The sequence below is a fragment of the Tachyglossus aculeatus genome, chromosome 3, assembly GCF_015852505.1.
Source record: "Tachyglossus aculeatus isolate mTacAcu1 chromosome 3, mTacAcu1.pri, whole genome shotgun sequence".
Classification (NCBI taxonomy): domain Eukaryota; kingdom Metazoa; phylum Chordata; class Mammalia; order Monotremata; family Tachyglossidae; genus Tachyglossus; species Tachyglossus aculeatus.
The window spans coordinates 39,528,409-39,550,465 of NC_052068.1; the positions used below are offsets into that span (position 1 = coordinate 39,528,409).

At 42.3% G+C, this 22,057-nt stretch overlaps 1 protein-coding gene across 1 annotated transcript in view; it reads left to right on the forward strand.

Moving 5' to 3' along the window:
* Nucleotides 1–22,057, forward strand: part of SGMS1 (sphingomyelin synthase 1) — a 326,914-nt gene that overhangs the window by 130,140 nt on the left and 174,717 nt on the right. Inside the window, exon 3 of the mRNA XM_038743561.1 lies at nt 11,299–11,336. The gene's annotated coding sequence lies outside the window, so the exon portion shown is untranslated. The remainder of the gene's footprint in view (nt 1–11,298; nt 11,337–22,057) is intronic.

Sequence of the window (22,057 nt, forward strand, 5' to 3'; positions counted from 1 at the left end):
CACCTCCCTTCTCTCCTTCTGCAGCGCAGCCCGCACCCTCCACTCCTCTGCCGCTAATCTCCTCACTGTACCTCGTTCTCGCCTGTCCCACCGTTCATCCCCGGCCCACATCCTTCCCCTGGCCTCGAATGCCCTCCCTTCACACATCCGCCAAGCTAACTCTCTTCCTCCCTTCAAAGCCCTACTGAGAGCTCACCTCCTCCAAGAGGCCTTCCCAGACTGAGCCCCCTTTTTCCTCTCCTCCTCCCCATCCCCCTCCTGCCCTACCTCCTTCCCCTCCCCACGACACTTGTATATATATTTGTACAGGTTTATTACTCTATTTATTTTACTTGTACATATTTACTATTCTATTTATTTTGTTAATGATGTGCATAAAGCCTTAATTCTGTTTGTTCTGATGACTTTGACAGCTGTCTATATGTTTTGTTTTCTTATCTGTCTCCCCCTTCTAGACTGAGCCTTTTGTTGGGTAGGGACCGTCTCTCTATGTTGCTGACTTGTACTTCCCAAGCGCTTAGTACAGTGCTCTGCACACAGTAAGCGCTCAATAAATATGATTGAATAAATGAATAATAATAACAATTGTGGTATTTGTTAATTACTTACTATGTGTCAGGCCCGTCCTAAGTGCTGGGGTGGATAAAACCAAATCGGGATGGACACAATCCCTGTCCCACGTGGGGCTCACAGTTTCAGTCCCCATTTTATTCATTCATTCAATCATATTTTTTGAGCGCTTACCGTGTGCAGAGCACTGTACTAAGCACTTAGAAAGTACAATTAAATAGAAGAGCTCTCTTTGGGTAGCTATTTGCTACAATAAAATGTTTTTTTCTACCACATAATCCATTGAAATAATCAGTGTTTTCCTTAAAAAGAATCTTATGTCCACATTAACAGTATTTACCGAGTGCCCATTGTCAGTAGAGACTGTACTGCATTCTAGACAGAAGTAGAAAACCCAATTCCTTCTCTGAGATGTTTACCAGTACAGATGAGGTAACTGAGGCACAGAGAAGTAAAGTGACTTGCCCAAGGTAACATAGTAGACAAGTGGTTGAGTTGGGATTAGAACCCATGACCTTCTGAGCTAGTTCTCAGCTCAAAATAAATGCCCACCCCTCATGTCAGTCAGTGAGGTACCCCCTACTTAGGTCTTGATGTATATGTTCGACACATTGTGTAAATGTAAAACCATACAAATACCACATTTTGTATTGCTAAGAGTACATTTTTGAACAATATGGAGTTTCATTTTCACATGATTAGAGTAAGGGCAAGATTAGAGAAATAAGCGTAGTCTGAATGTGATTTTGAATGTGCTTGTGAATTTATCATTAGTATGTCCCAAATGGCTTTGAAAGTATTTTCTTTTTTAAAGAGCTTTGTTTATCCAGAGTTCAAAATACCACCACCTTAGTAATAACGATAACAATAATAATTATAGTTATAATAATGGTGTATCCTGCAGATATTTAAGATTTCATTTAATCTGCCACTACGTGATTCTAGCAAATTTGTCCGAAATTGGACCTTGGGTAACATTTTCCAAAAATCACTCTGTGCTTTGGCTCTCCTACAGGAAATTATATCCCATCGCTTATTGATATCAATAATTTGCCAAAGGCTTAAAAAGAAAGCTGAAAAAGGTGGCTTCTGGAGACTGTCTGCCCCAGCCATTTGATGGTTGTCAGTGTTTTGAATCCAACGCTTGCAGTCATCCTGTTGACTTTCTTCTTCCCTTTCCATGGCACTGTGAAGGCCTACAGACAGGGATTAGGGGGGTCTTAGAACAGTGCTTTGCACATAGTAAGTGCTTAACAAATACCAACATTATTATTATTATTATTATTATTGATAGCCGAACTGCCAGTTTCTCTACCTCTAGATTGTAAGCCTGTTGAGGGCAGGAAATGGGTCTGTTTATTGTTATATTGTACTCTTCCAAGTGCTTAATATAGTGCTTTGCACAAAGAAAGCGCTCAATAAACACAATTGAATGAATGATCCGTAGTAGAGTCCTGTGCGGGTCTGGCACAGGGCGGGGACTTATCTTCTGCTCCTTTTCTTGGGCTTTACCTAATCATTAGATTCATGTGATGGAATTATACCTGTGGAAGGAGGTAATAATAATAATAATAATAATGTTGGTATTTGTTAACTGCTTACTATGTGCAAAGCACTGTTCTAAGCGCTGGGGGGAATACAAGGAGATGAGGTTGTCCCATGTGGGGCTCACAGTCTTAATCCCCATTTTACAGATGAGGGAACTGAGGCACAGAGAAGTGAAGTGATTTGCCCAAGGTCGCACAGCTGATATGTGGGGGAGGCGGGATTCGAACCCATGACCTGTGACTCCCAAGCCCGTGCTCTTTCCACTGAGCCACCACTTCTGTATTTTTACCAAGAAAACTGTGTGGATACACTGCCAGAATGAGCTTCTTTGGCGTAGGTTGACCAAACTGCGGGTAGATTGACCAAGGCTTGGAAATAGATTTTTATGTAAAATTCCATGAAACCCATCCTCTGTTCAACAACTGCCAAATTCATAAAATCAGCTGCTGGAGCTGTAGATATCAATTTTTAAAAATGTATCTTTCCATTAAAATTCTTCAACAGAGAAGCAGCGTGGCTCAGTGGAAAGAGCACGAGCTGTGGAGTCAGAGGTCATGGGTTCAAATGCCGGCTCTGCCAATTGTCAGCTGTGTGGCTTGGGGGAAGTCACTTAACTTCTCTGTGCCCCAGCTCCCTCATCTGTAAAATGGGGATTAAGACTGTGAGCCCCCCGGGGAACAACCTGATCACCTTGTAACCTCCCCAGTGCTTTGCACTTAGTAAGCACTTAATAAATGCTATTATTATTATTATTATTATTATTATCACTATTATTAATTGGCCTTGTCCCCATAAATGTAGGTTTGATAGGTTCCTGAACTGCAGTAAAAAACTGATGCGCGTTGGCAAATTGGGCCCCACAGGTATGTGCAGGGACAGGCCACACCTCCGTCTCCTCCAACCCTGCAAATCCCCTTGCCCTGTCCCCCAGAGAAGGGGGTCCCAGCAAGAAAGAACATTTTTTTTCCCAGGATAAAAAAGCAGGAAAGAAACACCTGGAGACACCCCAACATCAAACCTGTCCACCCTTCCTATTTTCTAAACTGCTAAAAACATCTTGCACTCTGTTCCAACGCTGCAACCAACCATCAAACTTGGGAATGGAACCAAATGAGGCAAGGGAATGAGAGGCGGGTTTGGCACAAATAATAATGGAATTTAAGCGCTTATTATGTGCTAGCACCGGACTGAGTGTGAGGGTGGATAGAAGGTAGGTCAGACACAGTCCCTGTCTGCTCGAGGATCACAGTTCCTGGGCAGGGGGAGGAACAGAAATGCAATCAGTATTTTATAGGTGAGGAAACTGAGGCCCAGAGAAGTTAAGTGGCTTGGCTGTGGTCACACAGCAGCCAGGTAGTGGAGCTGGGATTAGAACCAGTGCTCTTTCCACTAGACCGCACTGCTTCTCAAGTGTGAGAAGCAACAAACTGCATCCTCATTTTGGAGTGACAGTGCGGGACTTCATAGGAGAAGCAGCGTGGCTTAATGGAAAGAGCACGGGCTTGGGAGTCAGAGGTCATGGGTTTGAATCCCGGCTTTGTCACTTTGTCAGCTGTGTGACTTTGGGCAAGTTGCTTCACTTCTCTGTGCCTCAGCTACCTCATCTGTAAAATGGGGAATAAGACTGTGAGCCCCCTGTGGGACAACCTGATTACCTTGTGTCTACCCCAGTGCTTAGAACAGTGTGTGGCACATAGTAAGCGCTTAACAAATAGCATCATTATTATTTAGGGAAGGTTCTTTGTATTTTTGCTTCCCTGCTGGTCTGTACATGGTTCAGGAAATAATCAGTACTTGCTTTTCCACTCCACCAAGAAGCAGTGTAAGGGCTTGGTTGGGCGAGAACAGCAAGGAGATGGAGGAAATGTCTAGCTCCTTTTCCCTTCCCTCCTCCAGCTGGCCTTGGGTCAGCTCTCTGTCTTCTATCGTACTACCTCTAGAGAATAATAATAATAATAATGGCATTTATTAAGCGCTTACTATGTGCAAAGCACTGTTCTAAGCGCTGGGGAGGTTACAAGGCGATCAGGTTGTCCCACGTGGGGCTCACAGTCTTAATTCCCATTTTACAGATAAGGTAACTGAAGCACGGAGAAGTTAAGCGACTTGCCCAAAGTCACACGGCTGACAATCGGCAGAGCCGGGATTTGAACCCATGACCTCTGACTCCAAAGCCCGTGCTCTTTCCACTGAGCCACGCTGCACTCTCTTAAGTCATACTTATTTACAATCATTAATAATATTAATACATTGTGGCATTCGTTAAGCGCTTACTATGTGCCGTGCACTGAGGTAGTTCCAACATAGGCAGGCACAGTCCTTGTCCCATAAGGGGCTCACAATTTAAGTAGGAGGGAGAACAGGTAGTTAATCCCCATTTTTCCAGATGAGGAATCTGAGGCTCAGAGAAGTTAAGTAATTTGCCCGAGCTCACACAGCAGAAGGACAATAGACTCATCATGGGCAGAAGATGTGCCTAGCAACTTTCTCGTGTTTTCCCAAGTGCTTAGTACAGTGCTCTGCACACAGTAAGCACTCAATAAATTCCATTGATTGATTGGTGTTGCTTATTTTGGGAGTCAGAAGGACCCGGTTCTAATCCTGGCTCTGCTACTTGTCTGCTGTGTGATCTTGGTCAAGTCACTTGACTTCCCAGCTTTTAGACTGTGAGCCCACTGTTGGGTAGGGACCGTCTCTGTATGTTGCCATCTTGTACTTCCCAAGCGCTTAGTACAGTGCTCTGCACACGGTAAGTGCTCAATAAATGTGATTGATTGATTGATTCTCTGTGCCTTAGTTACCTCATCAGTCAAATGGGGATTGAGATTGTTAGCCCTATGAGAGACAGGGACTGTGTGTCCAGCCTGATTTGCTGGTATCCACCCTAGTGCTTAGTACAGTACCTGGCACGTAGTAAGTGCTCAACAAATACCATAATTATTAATTATTACTTTGGAATAATATTGTGCATATAATTTGACTTTGTCATTAATCCTGCAAAGACTAGCCAGAGAATAAAAAGATAGACATTGGAATAAAGTAAAATAGAAGGAAGAAATCTGCACCAATAAGATAAATTGTTGTACACTACAAGATGATGTTTTAGGATTATTTTTAGCACTACTAAAGTCTTGCCCAATGGCAAATGAAGCAATGGCCCTCAGGGTAATTGCAGCCAAGCATTCTCGTTTCTCTGTTTCTGTATAATTGCTCAAAAATTAGGTGGGGCCTAGGACAAAATAGCAAAAACAAAGTTGTTGATCTGTTTTTAACCGTCTCCTATGTATCTTTGCCTATGCTGCTCTTCCCCTCGGGTAGGAATGGTCTTCCCATCTCCCCTCAATCTTTCCCTCTATTTTCATTTTCAAGCCAACCCTCCTTCTGCCTCTTGCTTTGACTGGTTTAAAAAAGAGTGAGTTTCAAAAGAAAGGCTGTAGAATGTTAAAGTGGAAAGAAAGAGACTGGTAAATAGATTTAAAGAGATATGAGGAACGGTCAGTGGACGGATGAAGCCTTGGATTTTGGGAGAAAGTAGGAGGTAACCAAAATCCAGGCCCACTTTTTTTGGGGCAGGGGGGTGCAAGGCATTATCTTTTCTTGGAAGTGTTTAAGAATAGAACAGTGCTCAACGCTTAGAACAGTGCTCTGCACATAGTAAGCGCTTAATAAATGCCATTTAAAAGAAATAGTATTGACTGCCTCCGATGACTTATGGACATTCCCATCTGGAGCCCAGATGGCTTTGGAAATCCCTTCCAGTGCCATGATTTTCTGAATATAACTAAATGCCTACTTGGCATCTATATAAGGGAGTGGAGGAGATGGGTGAGGTCAGGATACTTATGAAATACTGAAGTTTTTTTTAATAGAAGCAGAGATTTCTTTCCCAAGCGCTTAGTACAGTGCTCTGCACACAAGTGCCCAATAATTACGATTGAATGAATGAATGAATGAATAATAATAATAATAATGGCATTTGTTAAGCGCCTACTATGTGCAAATGAATGAATGAATGCAAATGAATGAATTTCTGCTTTTTTGGTATTGAAAAAAAATGAAGTCATGGGTTGTAAGATCAGCCTAAATTACTAAGATCAGCCTAAATTACTGTAAGATCAGAGAAATCCTAATCCTGCCCCTTCTTGGTGCCACTTCTAGTTCTTGGTGCCCACTCAGCTGTTGGGGCAGTGTTGTGGTTATGAAGGATCATGTGTCATCACTCTTACACAATCATACAGAAACACTGAAAAGACAGCTGTCAACTGAAGAAGCAGAAAACAAATTTCAGCCAACTGAGGTGTCTATGAGAACTTTCAAAGGCTTTTATGACTTAGTACAGGCAAGGGATCAGAAGCTTAGGGTGGAAAACCAGGACTCCAGGCAGACTCTCAGTTTTCTCATCTGGAAAATTTGACAGTTTCACCTATGAAGCACTTATGAAAAAGTAACATGAAAACCTCCTTTTTTGTAGTGTATTGAAAGCAGTGCTGAAAGTGCTAAATGAGTTGAAGCTAAGAAGACTTTATAAAGCAATTTTTGAGCCATTTCAAGGTGTCTGTTTAAGCAGCTACTGCTGCTTTGTTTTTATTTTGTGGTTTTGCATCATGCATCCAATTATTTAATAGTAGTTCTTTCTTACCTGAGTGTTAAACTCAAAATAAATTAGCTATGTTCACTTTTTTTTTAAAAAAAAAGCCTCATCATTTTTGTATTCTAATACTGGTCTGGTAGCTTTGGTAGAGTGTTGTGATAAATCCTCTGAAGCATTTTTGAAATATAAACAGAGTCCTATATTTTGGCTGGTTTTATTGCTCACTTGTGCTCTAGAACTGCAGTAACTTTGGGTCAACTTCTGGCTAAATATGGCTAGATTATGGCAAGGTATCTATTCAGAAAAATGAAAAGCCTCTAATCTTTCTGCAGATTTGGTTTGATTCTTGTTGGCCATATCGTAACATTTTTGCTGAATTCTGCCACTCTGGAAGCTTGCCTTTTACAGTATTCCAAAGGGAACCTAACCTTGTTGTCAACAGTTTTCCTGGTGGTCCTGTGAAGTTCTTTCAATTGAAAATTCGTCTCCAGAAGTGAATGGTCATATGCCCTTTAAAAAGGAACCCAAAGTTGAAAGGTGATAAAATTAGCTTTTGTAGTAATTTTATTAGTAGCTCTGAGAACAAGTGAGTAACACGTAATAGGGCCAGGTTCACATGCCGTGGTGCATGCAACAAAGGAAAGATACCCAAACTTCTGAAGTTGGAAGAGTGTCACAAGCCAGGAGAACCTATCCTGGCTCTCCTAGAACCAGGGGCAAGGCTATTTTATATATATATATATTTGTGCATATTTATTACTCTATTTATTTATTTAGTTTGCTTGTACATATCTATTCTATTTATTTTATTTTGTTAGTATGTTTGGTTTTGTTCTCTGTCTCCCCCTTTTAGACGATGAGCCCACTGTTGGGTAGGGACTGTCTCTATATGTTGCCAACTTGTACTTCCCAAGCGCTTAGTACAGTGCTCTGCACACAGTAAGCGCTCAATAAATGCGATTGATGATGATGATGATGATGATATTTTATTGACTAAGGCTTCATTCCCTAATCCTGGCAGAAGAAACATAAAGAAAGTTGCAGATTCCCAAAAGCTTTAAATTAGATATACTCGAGCCCACTGTAGGGAAAGGAACTGAACCGAAATGTTTTCATCTTTCTTTTCTTTCTTTTTTTTACTTTTTTTTCCCCGTTGGTTCAATTTTTAGCCTTATGGTTATCTGCCTCGATACCACAGTGATGGGAGCTCAGAGTTAGGGGGTGTGATGGATGAGGAGACTGTGCTTTCAAAATGAATTACCAGTGGCATTTGATGTGATTTTATTGGATGCTCTTGCAGGTGCAGGGTTAAACATTTCTTTTTACCAAGTTAAAAATACTTGATTTTTTTTCCCTCGTTTTCCTCGCTGAAGGCAAACTAGGACTATGTTCATGCAGTGAATGTTATTGAAAGAGGTCACTAAAATTGAAAATGAAGAAATGATCTGCTTTGTTGCTGTCCACAATAATAATAACAAATGCTACAATTAGTAAGTGCTTCCTATATGCCAAGCACAGGACTAAGCGATGGGGTGGTTGGACACTGTCCCTGCCCCTCATGGGGTTCACAGTGTAATTAGGAGGAAAACAGGTATTGACTCCCCATTTTACAGATGAGGAAATGAGGCAAAGAGAGTTAAGTGACTTATCTACGGTCACACAGCAGGCAAGTGACTGTGTTGTATGTGGAACTCAGGTCCTCTGATTCTCAGGCCTGTGCTCTTCCCACTGGGCCACTCTTCTACATCCAAGATGATTCCAATGTGTTTTTGAGTTCCATTTGGAAGGATTCCTGCAATGTAAAGAGGGCTATGATCCTGAACAAGTTTGGGTTTGTGAGAGTGTGTGTGTTGGTGTGTGTATGGGGGTGGGGGGAGAGATAGAGGAAGAGAGCGAGAGATTGTGTTTGTAGACATACTAGTGTATTTCTCTGCATTTTCTTTCCTTTTCATCCACTTGGGAGCTAAAGAGATTGTCTTTTGATTGAGTTTACGACCAGAGGAAAGGACATTTAGGTAGACATTCAAGAGAGCCACACAACAAGATCTTTTTGATAACAGTGGTGACCCAGAGGGCCCACTGCTAGTTAGGGACTATAGAAATGTAACCATGTTGTGCTGTTGGTAGGTTTCTCCGTTAGTACCTCAGCTCATGCCAGTGGGATATGTTAAATAAGTTTTTTTCAGTCTCAGCACCATTACACTAATCAGCACTAGGCAATTAATTTCTATTACATGACCATTCTGGTGAATTGCCAAAGGCCAAGAAGGCCTAGTTAAAGCATAGCGAAAATATGCAGTTTCTTAATAATTTAGAAGGGGAATACATTTTGGTTTCTGAATAACAAGACTGTCTGTGGCAACAACTCATGCAGGGATACTAAAAGATGGTGTTTATCAACAGCAGGCTCAGAATGCATTCATTCATCTGTATTTTTGGGCACTTACTATTTGCAGAGCACGCTACTAAGTGCTTGGAAAGTACAATTCAGCAATAGAAACGATCCCTGCCACACCAGATTTACAATCTAGAAGGGGGGAGACAGACATCAAAACAAGTAAACAGGCATCAATATAAATAAATAGAATTATAGATATGTACATATGTACACAAGTGCTGTGGGGTGGGAAGAGGGGGTAGAGCAAAGGGAACGAGTTGGGGCGACGTGGAGGGGAAGGGGAGCTGAGGAAAAGGGAGGCTTAGACTGGGATGGCTTCTTGGAGGAAGTGAGCCTTCAGTAGGCCTGAAGGACAGGGTTTGGGAGGGAAAATAAAGAGCTCTGTCTTGGACATGTTGAGTTCTCGGTGGCGGGAGGACATCCAAGTAGAGATGGCCTGAAAGCAGGAGGAGATGCAAGCCTGGAAGGAGGGCGAGAGACCGGGGAGGAGATACAGCTCTTAGAACTATCCAGAGCTTAGAACAATGCTCCAATGCTTAGAACAGTGCTTTGCATATGGTAAGTGCTTAACAAATGCCATCATTGTTATTATTATATAGATTTGAGTGTCATCCGCATAGAGATGATAGTTGAAGCCATGGAAGCAAATGAGTTCTCCAAGGGAGTGAGTTTAGATGGAGAATAGAAGGGGACCAAGAACTCACCCTTGAGGGACCCTTACAGTTAGGATTTGGGAGGGGGAGGAAGAGCCTGCAAAGGAGACTGAGAATGAACAGCCCGAGAGATAAGAGGAGAACCAGCAGAGGAAAGAGTAAGTGAAGCCAAGGTTGGATAACATGTTGGAGAAGGGGATGGTCCATAGTGTCAAAGGCAGCTGAGAGGTCGAGGAGGGTTAGGATGGAGTAGGAGCTGTTGGATTTAGCAAGAAGGTCATTGGTGACATTTGAGAGGGAGGTTTCAGTGGAATGGAGAAACCAGATGGGAGGGTGTCCAGGAGAGAGTTGGAGGAGAGGAATTTGAGGCAGCAAGTGTAGACAACTCTCTCCAGGAGTTTGGAAAGGAAGGGTAGAAGGGAGATGGGGGTCCAGAGAGGGTTTTTTTTAGGATGGGGGAGATGTGGGCATCTTTGAAGCCTGTATATATGTATGTATGTATATATGTTTGAACATATTTATTACTCTATTTATTTATTTTACTTGAACATATCTATTCTATTTATTTTACTTTGTTAGTATGTTTGGTTTTGTTCTCTGTCTCCCCCTTTTAGACTTTGAGCCCACTGTTGGGTAGGGACTGTCTCTATATGTTGCCAACTTGTACTTCCCAAGCGCTTAGTACAGTGCTCTGCACACAGTAAGCGCTCAATAAATATGATTGATTGATTGATTAAAGGCAGAGCAGAAGAAGCCATTGGAGAGTGAGCGGTTGAAGATGGAAGATAAGGAGGGGAGGAGGGAAGGGGTGAGAGTTTTTATAAGGTGCGAGGGAATGGGGTCCGATGCACGTGTGTAGGGGGTGGCACTTTCATTCATTCATTCATTCAATCGTATTTATTGAGCGCTTACTGTGTGCAGGGCACTGTACGAAGCGCTTGGGAAGTACAAGTCGGCAGCATATAGAGACGGCCCCTACCCAACAACGGGCTTACAGTCTAGAAGGGGGAGACAGAGAGGAGGCAGGCCCCCTTTTAGACTGTGAGCCCACTGTTGGGTAGGAACTGTCTCTATATGTTGCCAATTTGTACTTCCCAAGCGCTTAGTACAGTGCTCTGCACATAGTAAGCGCTCAATAAATACGATTGATGATGATGATGAGATCTCCTCTGAAGATACTGCTGGGAAGGATGGGAAGGTTGAAAAGGCGGCCAAGAAGAGGGGGGATGGAGGAGGGGGAGGGGTGATTTTGGGGAGCTCAGACCTGATGGTGGTAATTTTCCTGATGAAGTCTTAAGCTACTGTAGTGGGTTTATTGTTCTAATTTTGAGGAAAGAAAACAGCTTAAGAATTTTGGTCTTTTTCATCCACAAGTAGACAGTTGGCTTTTGGCCGGTTTGTCCTGTTTTATTATTTCAACTTTTGTATATTTTGTTTGTTTCCCTTAAAAGTGCCTTCTCCAAACTTGCTGTGGCTTAATTGTGACAAGAAGAGCCTGAGGGATATACTTTAATTTTATTCACTCTTTTCCTATACAGTGATCTGAAGACTGATGGAGATGAATGATACAATTACGGTAAATGGATTTTTTTTCTGATATATGATATCATGAGGAGAAAATGCGCTGTTTTCTGAATTAGATACAATGTGCACTTTAGCCTAATTAAAGAATTATAGAAAATCATAAAAGGATTTATTGGACATTTGAAGCAAATAACCCTTAAAACATTTTGCTTTGTGAAAATCATTGGATTGGTAATGTACCACCATATTTAAATTATTGCTCCTTTGAGGCTGACAGGGGGAAAATGAGTGGCCTGTTTACTGATTTCACAGTTTCCTGCAGTTGTGAACCCTGTCTGGAATGGATACCTGTATATCCATTGTCTGAGTCTTTAGCTCCTAATGTCCCGTGGCTTGAGACACCAAGAACGCTGCCCTGACTCAGTTCACAGGAGCTGGAGCGACCCAGGGTCAGAGAGTTGGGGTGATTTCAGCGTGAATTAGATGGACTTCTGCATAACTGGCATTTTTATGTTCTCACATGGTGTTGTGTGCCAGCGTGATATGTGATCTCCTGTGCATCTTGGGGTCCAGTTTAGGGGAGGTCTATCACTTGTCAACCTAAGTGAAAACTTTTCACAACCTAGCATTTGCAGGCATTAGAGTTGTTATCAAGATGCATTATTTCTTTCTGTATTATGAAACAAGTAGCATAGATCACTTTCGTGCACCTTTGGTGCTTCTAGGACTAATAATTGTCATTTGAACAGTTGCCATTGATGAGATTTTTCCATAGTGCAGCACTGCAGGAGTTTCTCCCCTTGTCTTTCCCATCACTGCAGACAACTACACATAGTAAGCACTCAATAAATATGATTGAATAAATGAATGAACTACACTATTGTCCCTGTTGAACAAGCCCCATGACCAAGGTACTATCCTCGACTCATCTCTCATTCATCTCACATATTCAGTCTGTCACCAAATCCTGTCTGTTCTACCTTCACAACATTGCTAAAATCCACTTTTTCCTCTCCATCCAAACAGCTACTATGTTGATCCAAGCTCTTATCCTGTCCCTCCCTGTCTACTAGATTTGCCTTCTTGCTGACCTTCCTGTCTCCTGTCTCTCCCTAATCCAGTCCTTATTTCTTTCTGCTCCCCAGATCATTTTCCTATAAAAAAAGTCCCCACTCCTCAAGAACCTTCAGTGGTTGCCCATCCACCGAGCTCAGTGGAAAGAGCACGGGTTTTGGAGTCAGAAGTCATGGGTTCAAATCCTGCCTCTGCCAATTGTCAGCTGTGTGACTTTGGGCAAGTCACTTAACTTCTCTGTGCTTCAGTTACCTCATCTGTAAAATGGGGATTAAGACTGTGAGCCCCCCGTGGGACAACCTGATCACCTTGTAACCTCCCCAGCGCTTAGAACAGTGCTTTGCACATAGTAAGCGCTTAATAAATGCCATTATTATTATTGTTATCCACCTCCAGGTCGAACAGAAGCTCCTTACCATTTGCTTTAAAGCATTCAATCACCTTGTCTCCTACTTTGTCTCGCTGATTTTCATCTACACCGCAGCCTGCACACTCCGCTCCTCTAACAACAACTTATTCCCTATACTTTGATCTCATCTTTCTTGACGTCGAATCCTATGTTCTCCCTCTGGCTTGGAAGTCCTTCCCCTTACATATATGACAGAGCACCACTCTCCCCACCTTCAAAATGTTATTAAAAATCACATCTCCTCCAAGAAGCCTTCCCTCATTAAGCCCTCTCTTCCCCCACTCCCTCTCCCCTATGTGTCGCCTCTGCACTTGAATCTTTACACGTTAAATATTTGGTATTTATCACACTTTCAACCCCACAGCAGTTATGCACATAGTTGTTATTTGTTTATGTTAATGTCTGTCTCCTCCTCTAGACCAAGCTCCTTGTGGGCCGGAAGCACATCCTCCAACACTGTGGGGGTTTTTTATGGTATTTTTTAAGTTCTTATTATGTGCCAGGCACAGTATTGAGTGCTGGAGTAAATTTCAGCTATTTCATTCATTCATTCAGTCGTATTTATTGAGCGCTTACTGTGTGCTAATCAGGTTGGATGTAGTCCGTGTTCCACCTGGACTCACAGTCTTAACCTTCGTTTTGCAAATAAGGTAATTGAAGCACAGAGAAGTTAAGTGACTTGCGCAAGGTCACACAGCAGACAGGTGGAGGTCCAGGATTTGAACCCAGGTCCTCTGGCTCCCGGGCTCGTGTTCTTTCCACTAGGCTGCACTAACTATTGTATTGCATTTTCTCAAACAGTAGAGTGAGTTGCACACAGTAAGCACTCAATAAATTGAGTGATTCTGTGTCTACTTTATTGAGCTTTCCAGGTGTTACAGTCAGCAGAGTTGAGCAAAGATGAGAGAAGAGTGCAGCATCTTTTACTAAAGAACTGAAGCTCAGGAGGTCTTATGTAATCATTACCCAATTTGTAAAAGCCACTGTTGTCCGCTCTTGTCACTGGATATTCCTTTGATAGTCTCCTATCAAATTCCTTCTCTTTGTGCCTTGGCCAAAACTGTTTCATCATTTAGTCAATCAGTGGTCATTACTGAGCACTTACTATATGCAAAGCACTGTGCTAAGTGCTTGGGAGAGTCTAATATTTGTCATGGGCAGAAAATGTGTCTGTTGTTGTACTGTATTCTCCCAAGCACTTAGTGCAGTGCTCTGCACACATTGTGCTCAATAAATTTGATTGAATGGATGAATAAATAAAACACAAAGTTGGTAGATACGATCCCTGCTCACAAGGAGCTTAAGCATGTTTATGTCCCAGCTTTGGTCCAGTTCTTCTCCTGCTGTTCTCTTCACTGATCTAGGGTTTGTTAAAAAGCAAGCTTGGTGTGACCTATGGAGTTTGGCATATCCAAATCTGCCAGATCTCAGCTCTTCCTAAATTAAAATCCCACCTTCTCCAACAAATTCCTTGATTATTTTCTTAATCTTAAGCTATTTAAGCCAGTCAACCCACTCTAGCACATAAGAACTTGAACAATTAAATCAGCTGAGGCAACCGAATCAACCAACATATATCTAAAGTTTTGAGGATGGGTATAAACAAGTTCATAAGTGATAGAGTGGGTTGGTTAGCTTAAATAGCTTAGGATGCTGAGAAAATAATCAAGGAATTGGTTGGACTTGTTTATACCCATCCTCAAAACTTTACATATATGTTGGTTGATTCAGCTGTACATTCAATTATTTTTTTGACCATTCCTGTAAATATTTTTGTGGTTTTTTTCCCCCCACGTGGTTAGAGTGTAACCCTTCGTGGGTTGGAAAGACATCACTTCTGTTCCTCCCAAACACCTCCAACATTGCACCACAATGCATACTACTTCTGCTACTAAAAGTCCTCTTCACTGACTGGACCTGGGAGCTGAGGAGAAAGAAAGACGAGAGTAAATTTCATGAGTGAATCAGGGTAAAACAAACCCAATTTCATACTGAAAGGAGGTTGGTTGTGAGACCCCCTAAATGGCAGCTGAATAAACATATCTCCAGGACACTGCCAACCCTCAGGCAAATAAAGCTTGCCCAAGGTTTCCAGAGGTGAAACTAAACACAAGTGGAAAAGTCTGGGCTTCAGAAGCTGAACCTCAGATGCATTGGGCCCAATTGTAATTTATTTATTATTCCCAGATTAAGCCTCCCATTTTCCTCAGCTCCCTCCTCCCCCCAACCTTGCCCTGACTCACTCCCTATGCTGTACTCTCCTTCCCTGCCCCACAGCACTTGTGTATATATGTACATATCTATAATTCTATTTATTTATATTAATGCCTGTTTTACTTGTTTTGATGTGTTTTTATGTATCTGTAATTCTGTTTATTTTTATTGATCTTATTGAATGCCTGCTTACTTGTTTTGATGTCTTTCTCCCCCCTTCTAGACTATGAGCCCATTATGGGCAGAGATTGTGTCTCTTTGTTGCTGAATTGTACTTTCCAAGCACCTAGTACAGCGCTCTGCACGCAGTAAGCACTCAGTAAGTACAATTGAATGAATGAATTTATTTATATTAATGCCTATTCCCCCCTATAAACTGTAAGATCACTATGGGCAGGGAATGTATCTGTTATATTGTACTTTCCCAAATGCTTAGTACTTTGCACTGCACACAGTACGTGCCCAATAACTACCATTGACTGACTGACTGACTCAAACCAAGTTTTTCCAACTTTTTGCCTCCTTCTCCCCATAGTTCTGTCTCTGAGAACCCCTTGGGTTTAGCACATCTTCGCTGCCCTGGCCAAACAGAGCTTCTCTATTTCCTCCTGGGCTGTGGCTGTCTGTGGGCCTCTGAATTACTCTTGGGTCCACACAGTGATCTCTCAGGAGTATTTATTGAGCACTTACAGTTTGCAGAGCACTGTTCTAAGCGCATGGGAGAGTACAAGTAAACGGAGTTGGAGACATGTTGCCTGCCCACAAGGAGCTTGCAAACTTGAATCTATGGTCTTAAAGCAAGTGTTTCAACCAAAAAACCCATTGGACTTTGCATCCATGCAGGAAGGGCATTAGTTCTAGTTGTTCCTATGAGCAAGTGTTTCAACCAAAAAACCATTTATGCAGAAGGGACTTTAATTCAGGTTGTTCCTATCAGCAAGTTTTTCAGCCAAAAAACCCATCCACGTTTGCATTGCAGAGAGGGCATTAATTCAAGTTGTTTCTATCCCATTCTTCTGGGGCTTCTGTGTAGAAGAAGTGTGACCTAGTGGATAAGGCATAGGTCTAGGATTCAGAAAGACCTGGGTTCTAATCCCAGCTCCACCGCTTGTCCGCTGTAAGTCTTTGGGCAAGTCACATTCATTCATTCAGCCGTATTTATGGAGCGCTTACTGTGTACTGAACACTGTACTAAGTACTTGGAAGAGTACAGTACAACAATAAACAGACACATTTGGTGTCCACAGCAAGCTTGCAATCTCGAGTAGAGGAGACAGACATCAATACAAATAAATAAATTACAGATTCTGTGGGGCGGGAAGTGGGGAAGAGCCAAGGGATCAAGTCAGGGCGATGCCAAAGGGAGTGGGAAAAGAGAAAAGGAGGGGATTAGTCTGGAAAGGCCTCTTGGAGGAGATGAGCCTTCAGTAAGACTTTGAAGGTGGGGAGAGTCATTGTCTTGTTGGATTTCAAGAGGGAGGGCGAGACAGGCTAGGTCGAGGCACGGTGAGAAAGTTAGCATTAGAGGAGCGAAGTGTGCGGCCTGGGTTGTAGAAGGAGATAAGCAAGGTGAGGTAGGAGGGGACAAGGTGGTGGACTGCTTTAAAGCCAAGGGTGAAGAGTTTTTGTTTGTGATGCAGATGTGGAGGGCAACCACTGGAGTTTTTTGAGGAGTGGGGTGAAACGTCCTGAACATTTCTGCAGAAAGATGATCCGGGCAGCAGAGTGCAGTATGGACTGGAGTTGGGAGAAATAGGAGGCTGGGAGGTCGGCAAGGAAGGGCTGATTCATTCAGTTATTCATTCAATCATATTTATTGAGCGCTTACTATGTGCAGAGCACTGTACTAAGTGCTTGGGAAGTACAAGTTGGCGACATATAGAAACGGTCCCTGCCCAACAACGGGCTCACAGTCTAATGCAGTAGTCAAGGCAGGAGAGGATGAGTGATTGTATTTGCATGATAGCAGTTTGGATGGAGGGGAAAGGGTGGATTTGAGTGATGTTGTGAAGTTGGGATGACAGGATTTGGTGATGGTTAAATATGTGGGTTGAATAAGAGAGAGTCATTGAGGGTAATGCCAAGGTTTTGGCCTTATGAGACAGGACGGATGGTGCTGCCTTCTACAGTGATAGGAAAGTCATGGGAAGGACAGGGGTTAGGGTGGGAAGATAAGAAGTTCTGTTTTGGACATGTTAAGCTTGAGGTGATGGGAGGACATCTAAGTAGAGATATCTTGAAGGCAAGAGGAAACGCGAGACTGCAGTGGGGAAGAGAGATTAGGGCTGAAGATCATCTGCATAGAGGTGGTAGTTGAAGTGGTGGGAGTGAATGAGTTCTCCAAGGAAGTGGGTGTAGATGGAAAATAGAAGTGGACCTAGAACTGAATCCTGAGGGACACCCACAGTTAAGGGGGTTTCACTTTACTTCTTTGTACCTCACTTGTCTCATCTATAAAATGGCATTAGTACAGTACCTGGCACATAGTAAGTGCCTAATGAATATAATAATAATAGTAATCAAGCATTTTTATTTCAGGAAAGATGAGGTGCTAAAAAATTACCCTAAGGGGATGTGACTAGAAAGGCAACAGAGCGTAGCCTGCTAAGGTTTTCAAAGGAAACTGTGCTTATGCCAGAAGTGCAATATGGCCGCACCTTTATGAGTCTTCTAGCAATTTCGGCGTCGCAAGCAATGCAGTGTCCCCTCTCTGTATTTCTACCTTTTTTTTAACCACATGTTTCTGAGACGGTGGTTCTGCCCAGACTGGTTCCTGGATAACTCTGGGAATCGTAACTGACTGATTGGCACTTCTGATTTCAAGCAGAAAAGTACCACGTGAAATTCAGATGAAGTCATTCCAGCCTGGAAGAAACAACTGGGCAGCTGCTCCATTTTTAGTAACCATCTTAAATAATTGCTTCCCTTTTTTTCAGAAGGCTTAAAGCGGACGTTACTTCAGTTTGGGGATCCATCTGTTAGGCTACTGTATTGATAAGTTGAGCAGGTCAGTTTGATAGATGGTTCATTGTCATCATCGTCAACGGTATTTGGTGTGTGCTTTCTGTGTGCAGAGTGCTTGGAAGAGTACAAATGCAACAGAGTTGGAAGGTGTGTTCTCTGCCCATGAAGGACTAGAGCTATTCTAGAGGAGGAGACAGCCGTTAATATAAATAAATAATTTATAATTGGTAATTCATAGGTATGTGATATAATTTATAGATATGTAAATAGTTGGAATAGAGATGTTTTCTGGTTTGGAAAAATAAAATTTCATCGTTTCCATCAGCCCAAGACATATCTGGGAGGACTTGTGTAAACATTTGACAGAGACATTATTGCAACACCATTGTCAAGAATTTCCAAGTGGTGCCAAGACTTTACGGGTATCGTGATTTCAAATTGCTCTGTGCTGTTGTACCTGTACATTTTTTTACTGTTGCCAGTGTGCCAGAGCAGTAACCGCATGAATATTTCCTTGAGCAGTGTTTGGCCAACATGCTAGAGACACTTGCTTCTAGCAAAAGCTGCAGTGACTTCTGTGAGCCCAGGCATTTGTCAGGCCTATGTTAAAGGCTTCATTCATTCATTCCATCGTATTTATTGAGCGCTTACTGTGTGCAGAGCACTGAACTAAGCACTGTGCACCGTTTCCTATATGTGAAAATTGACGCTACTATTCACCCCTCTTAGGAGGAATGAATTTCATTTTGAAATGGTACTTGGGGGAAGGAGTGAGTTTCTGTGTGCCAGGCAAGGGATTTTGATAGGCTGTACCCCTGGTGAGTGGGAGAGAAACTTGGGAAGGAGGAAGGAAGGTAGGATAACTGGGAGGAGCACTAGGGTGATGATAGGAACAGACAGGCAGACAGGAAAGGAATGCAGCCAGAATAAAAGTAGCTGGGGGACATCAAGACAAAAATAGCTTGCGGGCAAAGCAGGTAAAAGTCAAGTTAAGAAATGGCAGAAGACCTGGGTTCTAATCCCGGCTTTGCCTTTTGCCTGCTGTGTGGCCTTAATTTAATTAAGCCCACTTAATTTCACTTAATTCACCTAATTTCACTTAATTCGATTAATTTCACTTAATTTCTCTGTCTCTCAGTTTTTTCAACTCTGAAAATGGGAGTTCAGCACCTGCTGTCCCTCCTACTTAGACTGTGAGCCCCACGTGGAGCAGGGACTGTGTCCGACCATTATCTCGTGTCTGCCCCAGTGTTTAGAACAGTGCCTGATGCATAGTAGGCACTTAACAAGTACCTCTTTTATTTAAAGATGGTGATAGCTAGTTTCCCCTTCAGTGTGGCTCCCAGAAAAATTAAATTCTATATTTGGAGCTGGGAAGGGCGAGCTCACTGTCTCAGTGGAGCTTTCAGCAGGAAGCTTTGCAAGCAACACACCCTATTATGGACAACAGAAGGCAGCCTATGTCTTCAAGAAATTCATCTATTCAGTAGAGGACCCCTGAATTTACTTCCTCCTCAAAATTGATTTTTCAATCAGATTCAGTGGCTGGGCGTTGTTTCACTAGCCAGAGAATCTGGACGTGGTGAGACACATCATTAGCCTCACAATTTCTTACACAAACCCCCATTCATTCATTCAGTCAGTCAGTCGTATTTATTGAGCACTTATTATGTGCTAAGCACTTGGGAAGTTCAAGTCGGCAACAACAACTGGCTCACAGTCTAGAAGGGGGAGACAGACAACAAAACAAAACATGTAGACAGGTGTCAAAACCATCAGAATAAATAGAATTATAGCTATATGCACATCATTAATAAAATAGAGTAATAAATATGTACAAATATATACAAGTTGTGTGAGGAGGGGAAGGAGGTAGGGAAGGGGAGGGAATGAGGGAAAGGAGAGAAGGGGGGGGTTTCCAGGGCTGCCCAGAAGCCTTCATTTGGAATCACTGTGCTCCACTAATCCAAAATAGAATAAATAAAGTGATTTAATCCGATAGAGTCCCTTGTTTATGATGTACGGTGACAAGGGAATTGGTTGTTTCTGTAATGTAATTTAAGAATAGACTGCTGTATCTTAAATATTTGCCATTAAAGGAATTAGTCTGTAAATTCCTTTAGTAACCATGCCAACAGAATTAGAAGTCATTTGTCAGTGATGATCTTGCAGAACAGGAAACTATACTTTGGATTTTGTCAATAATGTTTGTTTAGATTTTGAAGCAGGGTTGCTTCAGAATTTTTAGTTTTGCAGAACTGTGTTTGTTTAGCAACCTTTAATATTTGTGCCCATCGGGTACATTGGCATCACTTTCCAGAAATGCTGCTGGGAGACTTTATTTTGATTTAGGGGGATGTGGGTTTTGCCTCTCCTCTCTTCCTCAACTTTTCCTCTGTGCCCCTCTGCCGCTGTCCACAGTTTATACTTCAAACGGACATTTTTCACCTTAGCTGTTCATGAAATAGCCTCCGAATTAGGTGGCGTGGGTGACGTATGTGCTGGACAAAATCTTCTGTATTTTTGTTTTTGTTGCCATTTAATTTGAGCTTAGAGTTTGGAAAGGGAAGATTTCACTTAACATTTGGGTTTTCATAGTCAACTCTTTTCTATTTTAATAGAAAAGATTATTTTTAAATAAAATTGCATATTGTGTTGAGGATTTTTTAAGCAGCCTGTGTATCCAGCGCTTAGAACAGTGCTTTGCACATAGTAAGTGCTTAACAAATCCCATTATTATTATTATTATTATATGCCATGTAACATGTGGCACCTAGATAACGTGGCAAGGAACAGATAGATGCATGTCTTTGCAAGAGAACATACCTACACCTGCCCCTTATATCTGTTTATAGCATAGTGGAGTGAAGGGAAAGAAAAGTACTAGAGAAATGAATGGTGAATATAAACAGGAACCCTTTTCAAGTATGTTTTCCTTTCATGTATGAATGCCTGGGAATTTATACCATTGGTGGAAAATATCAATAATTAAATGAGAATAGTGTTCTCCCATCATATCAGAGAAAAATGGGAGAAAATTCAAGGAAATAAGTGCCGTGTTTCCCCACCAACCCCGAGAGATTATTTTTAGTCTCAGTTTTAAATCACGTTGCTTTTCTTTTCCACCAAAATGAATGTCTTTTAGAAAGAAAAGGCTAACAGGTGAGGTGACCTGTTCCAGGGGGTCTCAGGATTACCTCCGAAAAATGAAATTCACAGACAATCTGAAGGTCTCTCACCCCTAGTAGGAGAGGACCAGACGTCAGCTTTGAGGGCACAGAACAGTACGGAGAGGCTGGGCGAAAAACCATGCAACTCTGAGGCAGTTGTGCGACTGAGGCTCCGTTCCCAGGTCTGAGGAGGGAGATATCACGTTTTAGCCTGGAAGGGATGGGGGCTGGCTGGCCGGCCGGTTGGATAGGGCAGGGGGATCCAACTCTGTCCGAGATCCATTCCCTTTGGTCTCACCATTGCTTTATTAATATTAATGTCTGTCTCCCCGTCTAGGCAATAAGCTCATTTGGGGCAGGGAACAGGTCTACCAATTCCATTATCCTCTCCCAAGCTCAAAGAACGGTCCTCTGCACATAGGAAGCACTCAAATAAGATTGATTTATGGATTGCTTCAGGTTCAGGAGGATGTAGGTGGGGGCTGAAGGACCCATTGTTCCCAAATGTTGGTGTCTCAAGGGTCAATTCACTGCCCCAATCTGGCCCTTCTATTGATTGAGTACTTATTGTGTACCGAAGACTGAACTAATTATCATCATCATCATCAATCGTATTTATTGAGTGCTTACTGTGTGCAGAGCACTGTACTAAGCGCTTGGGAAGTACAAGTTGGCAACATATAGAGACAGTCCCTACCCAACAGTGGGCTCACAGTCTAAAAACTAATTGTTTGAAGGGTGTGATCCCTACCCACAAGGAGCTTACAGTCTAGAAGGGGGAGACAGATATTAAAATAAATTACGGGTAGTGGAAATAGTAGAGTCTAAGGATTTGTACAAAAGTACTGTGAGCCTGGGGCAAGTCATTAAAAAAAAATCAAATTATTCTATGTTCCAGTTGAGGTATTACGAGCTAAAATTTGAAGCAAGTGTTATGGTTTG